This window comes from Anopheles bellator, chromosome X (genome assembly GCF_943735745.2).
Source record: "Anopheles bellator chromosome X, idAnoBellAS_SP24_06.2, whole genome shotgun sequence".
Classification (NCBI taxonomy): Eukaryota; Metazoa; Arthropoda; class Insecta; order Diptera; family Culicidae; genus Anopheles; species Anopheles bellator.
In genome coordinates, this window is record NC_071287.1 from 1678542 (window position 1) to 1687216 (window position 8675).

The window sequence follows — 8675 nt, forward strand, 5'->3', positions numbered from 1 at the left end:
TGACCATAGAAGGAGAAGGAAAGGAAACCGAAAAATTAAAGCATAAACAAACGAACTGTCATTTCACTCACTGGAGCTCACGGAATTTTTCGCACAAAAGCTTCTAGTGTGGACGCTAGCATATCAAAAAACCTGTAGAGAAAACTCATACTGTGGTCGAGGCGTTATAAGCCAAAAATCTCGTTACTTTTTGGCCACAGTAGTATACCAGAAAATATAAGCGTAACCGCGAGCCGCCGACGGACGGATGATTCCGTGAGGGTTTGTGTACTCCAAAAGGATCGAATCGGAGCCCGGGATGGCCCGGCGCGGTGGGATTTAACAACCCACCTACTACGGCCAGGCGGGCGTGCGTGCTCCCCCCCTCCCCCCTCGTCACTACCACCCACCGGGTCCGCCCCGGTTTCGAGCGGTTTGTTTCGCGCTTTCGTTTCAAGCCGTGTAAGCCGCCGTGGGCCGCATCATCGCAGCAGCCCATCGAACTGCAGGGAAAGGGCAAAGCCAGGAAGGGGGGGCGGGGAGGGGACGGTACAGGAATGGTTAAGGGAGGGCAACTTTCACTTTTGCACAGTTCCGAGACAAGCAGGAAATAAGGGATTCGAACATGATTGGGGGTGAAATAAAAATGATATAACGCGAGCTGGACCCAAAAACGGTAAGCGCAGCGCAGCGCAGCGAGGGTTGCGTAACCGTTTTTTGCTGCAACTGCCCTCAACGCGGGCCCAGCTAACTACCACCCCTCCCAGACCACCCGCTCACACAGTCCCCCTGCCCTCCGGTCGGTCCATCGGATTGGGCTGAAGAGAGTGTAAAAGACCGTAAAACCGAAACGGGAAATGGACTGGAGCCGTGACATGCCCTGACGGGTTGCAGTACGGTTTTACTTTCACCAACCAATGTGTGTGCACGACTTAACCACCACCACCACCACGGTGTGCCCGCGATCTCGTCCTTGGTGTCCGCGGAGCAAACCGAACCGAAACATGGGCACCGAAAACCCTCCAAAACCCTCCACGGTTCCTCCAAAACGAACGAGAAAGGGAGAACGGGGAGCGAGAGAGAGGGAGAGGGAGAGCTTCAAGGGGTTGAAGGAGGGGTTGCAAGCGTGCCTCACAACACTTCACAGTGCAGAGCGGCAGCATGACAGTTGGCAACAGGGTTGAAAGTGGGGCTTGCTTGGTTTGGTTTGGGACGCAAAGCTTATTTATTACTTCGTTAGACAAGCGTTACTTCACCCGTTCGCCCGTCTGGGGGTCTTTATGCGTCCTTTCTCAAAGCGACGTATTTTTCCAACTTTTCTTGAGCTTTCTCGGTGTTTCAGGATGTTGTTCCTTAAAATTGTAGCAATTTTGTGATTTGTTTCAATTAACAATGTTGAGCGGCGGAAAGCCAACAGCTTCGCCCGTAGAAACCTCATTGTTACAGTAAGCAACACAGAGATAAACATTGTCCCGGTTGCAGTTTTGATTGTCAGATAGAAGCACTTTTTAATGAAGAAGAATGGCAGATAATTAAAACCCAAAATACTACTGTCAGGAAGAGATCCTTCATTGGAGCACACTCTCTGGTCTGGACCATGCACCACTTGCACCCTTTTTTTGTAAAGTACGTCCTAGGAGGAACCGACATAGAAGCACCCACCTTCGTCGTGGCGCATTCTTGGCCTGCAGATCGTGGTGCTCCGATTGTCGTGGCTGTAGCTATTTTTTGATTGAAGAGGCATGCACCAGGGTGGGTGGCGGTTGATTGGCGAAGACACGGTACGGGGCGGGTGTCGCGTGAAGCTCTACGTCAGCCGCGGGCGGAGCTCGTCCGCTAATCGTTCGTCGCTGTAGCCCGTCCAGCAATGTACCTCTCGGGACACTCGGGATCATTCCACTTTCCGCAAGCGGTCCCAGGTTTTTAATACTTCACGTTACATAACCAAGACGCACCCTGCCGACCCGAGTCCGAGGGAAGGAAAGAGAGAGAGAGAAAAAGAGTGAGTTTGAAATGAAAGCAAGAGAGAGAGAGAGTGTTTGAAAAATGTCTTATCCTTCCTTTAAATTGCATTGAAATTCATTTATTTATTGATTTAAGTTTTTATTTATTTATGTTTTTTTTTTATTTATTTATTTATCTATTTTTTTTACGTTTTTACTTAAAGGCTAGCAAGAAAAGGGTCATCAATTTCGGCACCCAAAAGATGGAACACAAAAAGGACCTGCGATACGAAGCGCCTGGCAGAAAAGGGCGTGCAGCACAATCGAAACTCTATTTCGCGATCGGACCGCTTCTATGCAACCCAAACGAAAGTCTATGCAGCAGTGCGCCATTCCGGTCCCATTACTGACCCCCCATAGAGAGTCGAAGTTTGAGACTTCAAATGACCCTTTCTATTTCAAGCAATCGTAACCGTAACCTTTCGATACTGTCCGCATATAGATTTGCCTGATTGTAGGTTGTAGGACCGACACTCGGGCCGGTTGTTATAGCCGAGGCGAAGTGAGCAAAAGATTGAAGGTCGTCCCAACAGCAACGGAACCCCGACAATGCAAGGTATCAATTCTCTTCAGAATGGATAGGAACCAGGAGATATCCTATAAAACCGTTCCGTTCGTCCTTGCCCCTTTTTTAATTATTTAACCAAATTAGGGATAACAGTAAGAAATCAGTGCATCAGTGGTGGGATGGTGGTGGTTGTGTAATCTGTTTTGTTTTTTTGTTTTTGGCGAAGGGCTATTGACTCCGCGTGGTGTTGCGGAAAGCACCGACAGCCACCCTCGATGAACTCCGAACCCGGCTCGAAATTGTGAGCTGCCGCCCGAATCGAGTGGGCTTGGCCACCCAATTAGCGCGCCGCGGAGCCGCGGAGCATAGGCATACTGGGAGAGGGGGACGGGGGGAGGAAGGGGAGGAAAGCGGGCGTTGGAGAAAGGTTGGAGAAGGTTTCGTGACTGGCATCCGCGAGCCGGGCGAAAAGTAAAGCAAAGCAAATCAAAAAGTTCCCGCAAAAGGACGAGAGGACGCGGAAGCGCGAACGCGTGTGTGTTCCGCTGGGAGGCCACAGACCAGGGTTCATTGGCCCAACTGTCCCAGTTCGGGCACTTTCGGTTTCCGTTGCGACCGGAAGGAAGAACGAGATGGACGGCGCTCTCGCCGATGGAGAGAGAGAGAGAGAGTTTACCAAACGTACTTTTGTTTGACACTTTGACATACACGCGCGCGCATCAGGATTGCGGATTGCCTGGAGTCCTCAAGCTGCAAGGATGTGATTTTTTACAGGCCCCAGGCCATTATTTAATCGTAAGGACATCCTCGTTCAGCGACTGCGACTCATCGATTCACCCGTGGATAATTAAAGTTAAATTTTAATCCCAAACCCAAAACTATTGCGAGCGCAGAAAAATATCTTCCTTCTGGCCGGGGCAGATAGGTGGTGAAAAGGGGGGGGTAGTGGAAAGGTGAAACTCGCCCTCCACCCGGAACCGGGTGGAGACCAATGCGGATACCACATACACACGCGGGCACGAAGCAGATTCTGCTTCGGTCAACAAGCGGAACATAAAGCATGTTGATTGTTATGATTGCCGTCGTCGCCGTCGCCTTCGCCGCCGCCGGATGCTTCACCAGGTGGGGGGGGGGGGAGGGAGGTTGAATTTTGACCCAGATATCGCTGACGGGCTGTGAGGCGTGTGCTAGGTACACCCCACACCCAGCCACACCCGCCGGCACCAGCACCACGACAACAACACCGCAGCGCCGCGAGTCGACAATCCGCGGGTTTTCTTGGGATTCGTTGCTGGTGGTGCTTGTTACTGCGCTTATTAAAACGGCCACCGACCCGCCAGGCACCACACACACACACAGCCACACACACAGGCATAAAGGAGCAACCAAAATAACACCACCACCTCGAGCCTTTTCGGGTTTTGGCGTTGACGTTGACCCCCAGAGGCGGGGCCCGGTGTGGACCATGGGTTTTTCCAGCACCCCCCAGCCTGACCCCCACCCCACCCCCTTGAAACAAAGGGTGCTGGGAGGGCAGGGTAAAGGAAACCCATACACACAGGGCGCCGTCGATTTTGCCGGCCGGCCTAACCGCGTCCTAAACATGTTTCCTTGGTTTCCTCATTTCTTGCGATTCCTTTTGATGGGGGGAAGGGGGAGGACCCCCTCTCCCGAAGGGCCCATAAAAGGCAATTAATAGCCCACAATAGGGGAGGTAGGCAGATACTGTGGGGCGTGAAGGCAGCGAAAAGAAAAAAAGGTTCGCGCTTTCGGCTCCACAAAAAAAAATACGGGCGAGACCAAGGACCAAACAGGCGAGTCAGAGGCGTCAGCAGGAAGCCCTTTTGGCTGGGGCTAGGGGTTGTGGGGGGTTGTTGTACCTTCAACGCACGTTACACCGGTGTCCTCCGTGTTGGCTCTGGAAGAAGAATTTGGCAACGGCGGCTATTCACGAAAATACACAGTCGCACGGACCTTAAGGATGGTGCTTATTATTAGTGGAGGCACACTACAGTACACATACACCGGAGCACACCAATTAGCACCAAAGCATCACTTTGCCTTTGCCACTTTTCTCGGTAAATTTCTCGGTTCCTTTAGCAACTCTGGACTGATTACACCGCCCGGGCCGAGCACACCCGAGTTCAAAAAAATAATTCTTCCCCAGGACACACCGGGAAAACTCGAACCTTCCGGGGCCCCTCGAGAGAGAGCCGGAAACACATACGAACGAACGAACGAAACGGTGATCAGCGGGCTTTTTGGCGGTCCACGGGTCCGCACCGAGCGCCGTCCGAAGCTCGTCTAAAGTGGGCCCACCACTGGTCAGCGCGTATTTGTACCATCGGACCCGAGCCTAGGAGCCACCAGGACCTCACCGGACACTTCACCTCCTGCGCCCATTACCATACTCCACCCCGCGGTCCCCCACACCCTACTATCTACCCTCGCGGCCAAGGGGCTCTCTGTCATGGTGCCCTGCCCGATTTGACGCTCAAAGGATCACAGTGCCGCCAATCGGCCGCAATCGGCCGGACCTCCTGGGGGGGTGCGGGGGCTGACCGGTTGCACGCTCTGGCTCGTGGTGGTCCACTTTCGTGCCCATGGTGACGGAGCTGACCACAACGAACCGAGTCCTACCGAACGCCACCGAGCGCCGAAAGGATCTCGGCTGCATCGTTCTTCGGCCAGAGGGTCCCACGTTTTTTTTTTTGCAGTGAGGACAAGGATGCGGGCCGGAGCGGAAGCCCCCCCCCCGGGGTTGCATGATGCCCCCGGCTGTTTGCTTGGCCCAGTAAAAGGATAGCTAGTTTTAAAATGTAATCCCATTCCCCGTTCTAATTTTTGCACCGTTCCCGTTCCCAGCACCGAGCACCGAGTGGGGCCCGCGGAGCGGTGGTGATGGTCGGTGTGCCGGGTTTGCCTCAGTTTTGGGTGGATGACGAAGAAGCAAGATCAAGAATGGGCAACCTAGAGGCACACAGGAGGCTCACTACCCTCAGAGAGCCGTTACCGTTTCCTCGGCTCCTGCTCCTGTATGAGTCAAAGCATTTGCGTTTTTTTTTCTGGGCACGCGGGGCACCAGGGAAACATGGGGAAACGGAATAAAACATGGAGAAAGGGAACTGGGGGGTGGTTGATTCTATAAGTCTGCTAGTCATTAATTTATAAATAAAATAAAAAATTTATTTAAAAAAATTCTAGTTCAGTGGCTACACTGATCAGTTCATCCGCTATCCTTTGTCGACAATTAGCAATCATCTTCTGCAATCTGCTTCAATTAGCAATCATCGGCCATTCCGGAATGCTTTGTCGCCCCCATCGACACCAGTGACCTTTAGGTCGACATACCGGGAACTTTAAGTCCACGGTCCACGGGCAATTATCGAAAATGAAAGTAATAAAGCGCCAGTGCCAGGATCCTGAACCCGCGGCGTTCCCACGCGATTATGAGCATTGTCTCGGGTTTGGGGCTAGTGTCCTTCCGGTCGCCAGGAAAACATGCTTCCCGACATGCGTCCAGGACATGCGAAGCGTGAAGCATGTGTTGAGACACGCCAACCCCAGCCCCCCGTGACACTGACAATTGCTTCCTGTGGCCCGGGGGGGTGGGGGGGTCAGTAGGTCAATGCCGCCAGCGTGACCAGCGCCTCGGAGTTTAAAGCCTCGGAGCCAGCCGGAAAGGGGTAGGGGTGCGGGCGAGAGGACCAACAATTGGCGGCCCGATAGCCATCAGTGTGCCCGTGTCCTTGGAGTCGCTGGGTAAACACGGACGAACGCTTGACGGACGGCTCGCCCTCAACGGTTCGACACCAACGTCCTGCCATCGAAGTGCGGGATGGGTTCCAACTCTAATTACTACCCATCATCGGGGCCGTTACGTCCTGAATGTGGGCCGCCCATCACCCAGGAGCTCCGGCTGCGGCTCTGTTTACCTTCGCCCGTTGGGCCCATTATTCAGTGGTTCCTGATGCTTTTAACGCACTGATAAACCGCGGGCCCGATGGCCTTGAGGATAGCCGCCCCCCCTCCCCCCCAGAATCGGTGGGTGGGTGTGATATGCTGTCCTCCCCTAATACAGCAAAACAACAGCAACAGACATTCCTACGCCGCTCGGAGGGTGATTGGGTTAAGTAAAGATTTGACTCATGGCTTAAGGTTATGGTCCCGAAGAGCGAGCAAGGAAGTCGCCCTCTTGAAAGCCCCCTTTCTATTGCCGAAAATGCGAAAGGTGAAACAGTTTTGACCAGCCCAGTTACTGCCACGATAGGTTATCCTTGATGATGGTCTTGTGTGAGATGATGCGTTCCTTTACGAGAGATTGCTAGTAGCTTTCTATTCATTTATTTATTTATTTTTTTATTGTTTTATTTATTCATCTGTTTATTGATTTATTTATTTATTTATTTCGTTAGTTTTCGTTAGTTTACAAATTGTTGCATTTCCTTCGCCTTAAGGTTACCGTTCATCTGGCACACCAAACCATAGGGCAGGATGTTCCACCTTGGACTGGAACCAAACCGCAGTTCGGCGAGCAGCTCATGGATTCGCTGGAGACATTCTTAATCCACCCACCGCGCGGCGTCCCAGTCCGTAAACGGAACAAATGGTGGTCATTTATCATAAACGTTCACACCGCTTCACATCCCCTGCCCCCTTGACGAACTTTGCCAAGTGGTCTTCCCGTTCGCTCGATAGTGGCCGATTACATCCGATTCGGTGTGTTTGGTGCTGCCCGGCAAAGGGTGTTAAAGCGAAAGAACAAAACTCACGGTCGGCCTTCAATCGGGCTCGGACAGGGCTTCTCGGACCATTAGAGAGGGTAGAAAGCGTCGTCGCTTCACCCACCCCCGGGGCTCCGGTTGCATGCTCGAGTTTGATTTTAATAGCCCGGAGCAGGCCCCCCGAAGGACCGAATCGAACGGTGCGCTCCCATTCGGATTTCTTTCGAAAAATCCAGAGCGATTAAAATTAATTCTGGGTCGCCACAGCGCGGTCTGGGGCCGAAAGAGCTGGCGGCCATTAAAAGAGCCCACACCCAGCGCCACAAACGACAGGACCCCCGTGCCGAAAAGCGGGAGGAAGATTCCGTATCGCAGAAACCTTGAGCTAGATAGCCCCCCTTTGATAGCTGCCGGTGCCGCCGGGCAGAAGCCACGTAAAGCACAACGTTTGTAAAAAAAAACCCGCCCCGGGCGATGTTTTTCGGTCCCCAAGGGCGATCCTATCGCGCCGATCTACCGGAATCGCCAGGGTTTTCAGTGAACACCAAATCGAAAAAAACGCAAGGGCGAAAACCAAGAGGAGTAGAACGAAGTAGAACCGCGTACGGGAAACAGATAGCCGCCGATTCCGTCCGGGGTGGTTTAAGGGGCCCGTTTCAGGGACCTTCGCGGTACGCGTGAAAGCATGGCCACGATCGCGTCCCGCGTGTCCTGAAGACGCAGCCATTGACACACTTTAACGGTGATAACGACCATCGCTCAATGATGGACCTTGATAAACCTTTGCTGGGTTTTCCCAAGGGCTCGCTCCCGTTTATAAAAATCACGATTGAAATTCGTTAGCGCACTCACTCACACAAAAATACATAAAAAGGATACATTTTTACATAAAAGAAAATCAGCTCGGTTGAAAAATCAAAACCAATAATATTCTGGTTCCTTGAAATCGACGAATCGAAATCGAAATCGAATTGAAAAGTAGAAGCAACCCCAAAAGCTACATAAACAACTTGTAAGCAAAAATATTTTTTTCAAAGATGTTCCGTTTAAAATTCCCATTTCTATGCTGCTTTTACAGGCGATCTCTTGTCCGGAAACTGTTTTTTCACCAAAAAGCTTCTGCAAGCTCGAAAAACAAGGAAAAACCAACAAACACTCGGCAAGGATTGGAGGATTGGAGGGATACAATTAGACCAATTATCAATCAGTTCCAATCCCATAATTTAAACATTTACCCCGCACACAGCAAAAGATTCTTCTTTTGCGCGACCCGTTCTGGCGATGTTCGCGATGTTCTTATTAGCCTTTACCCAGGAGCACCCATACACGCGAAAAGTTAGAGGGGTTAGAGAAGGAAGATGCGAACAGCGACGAATCGTTCAGGCGAAGAAGAACGGATCATAGGGCACAGGGCACGCTGAGTGAGCGCGGAAGATCCGGATGAAGCAGAAGTCCCGATCC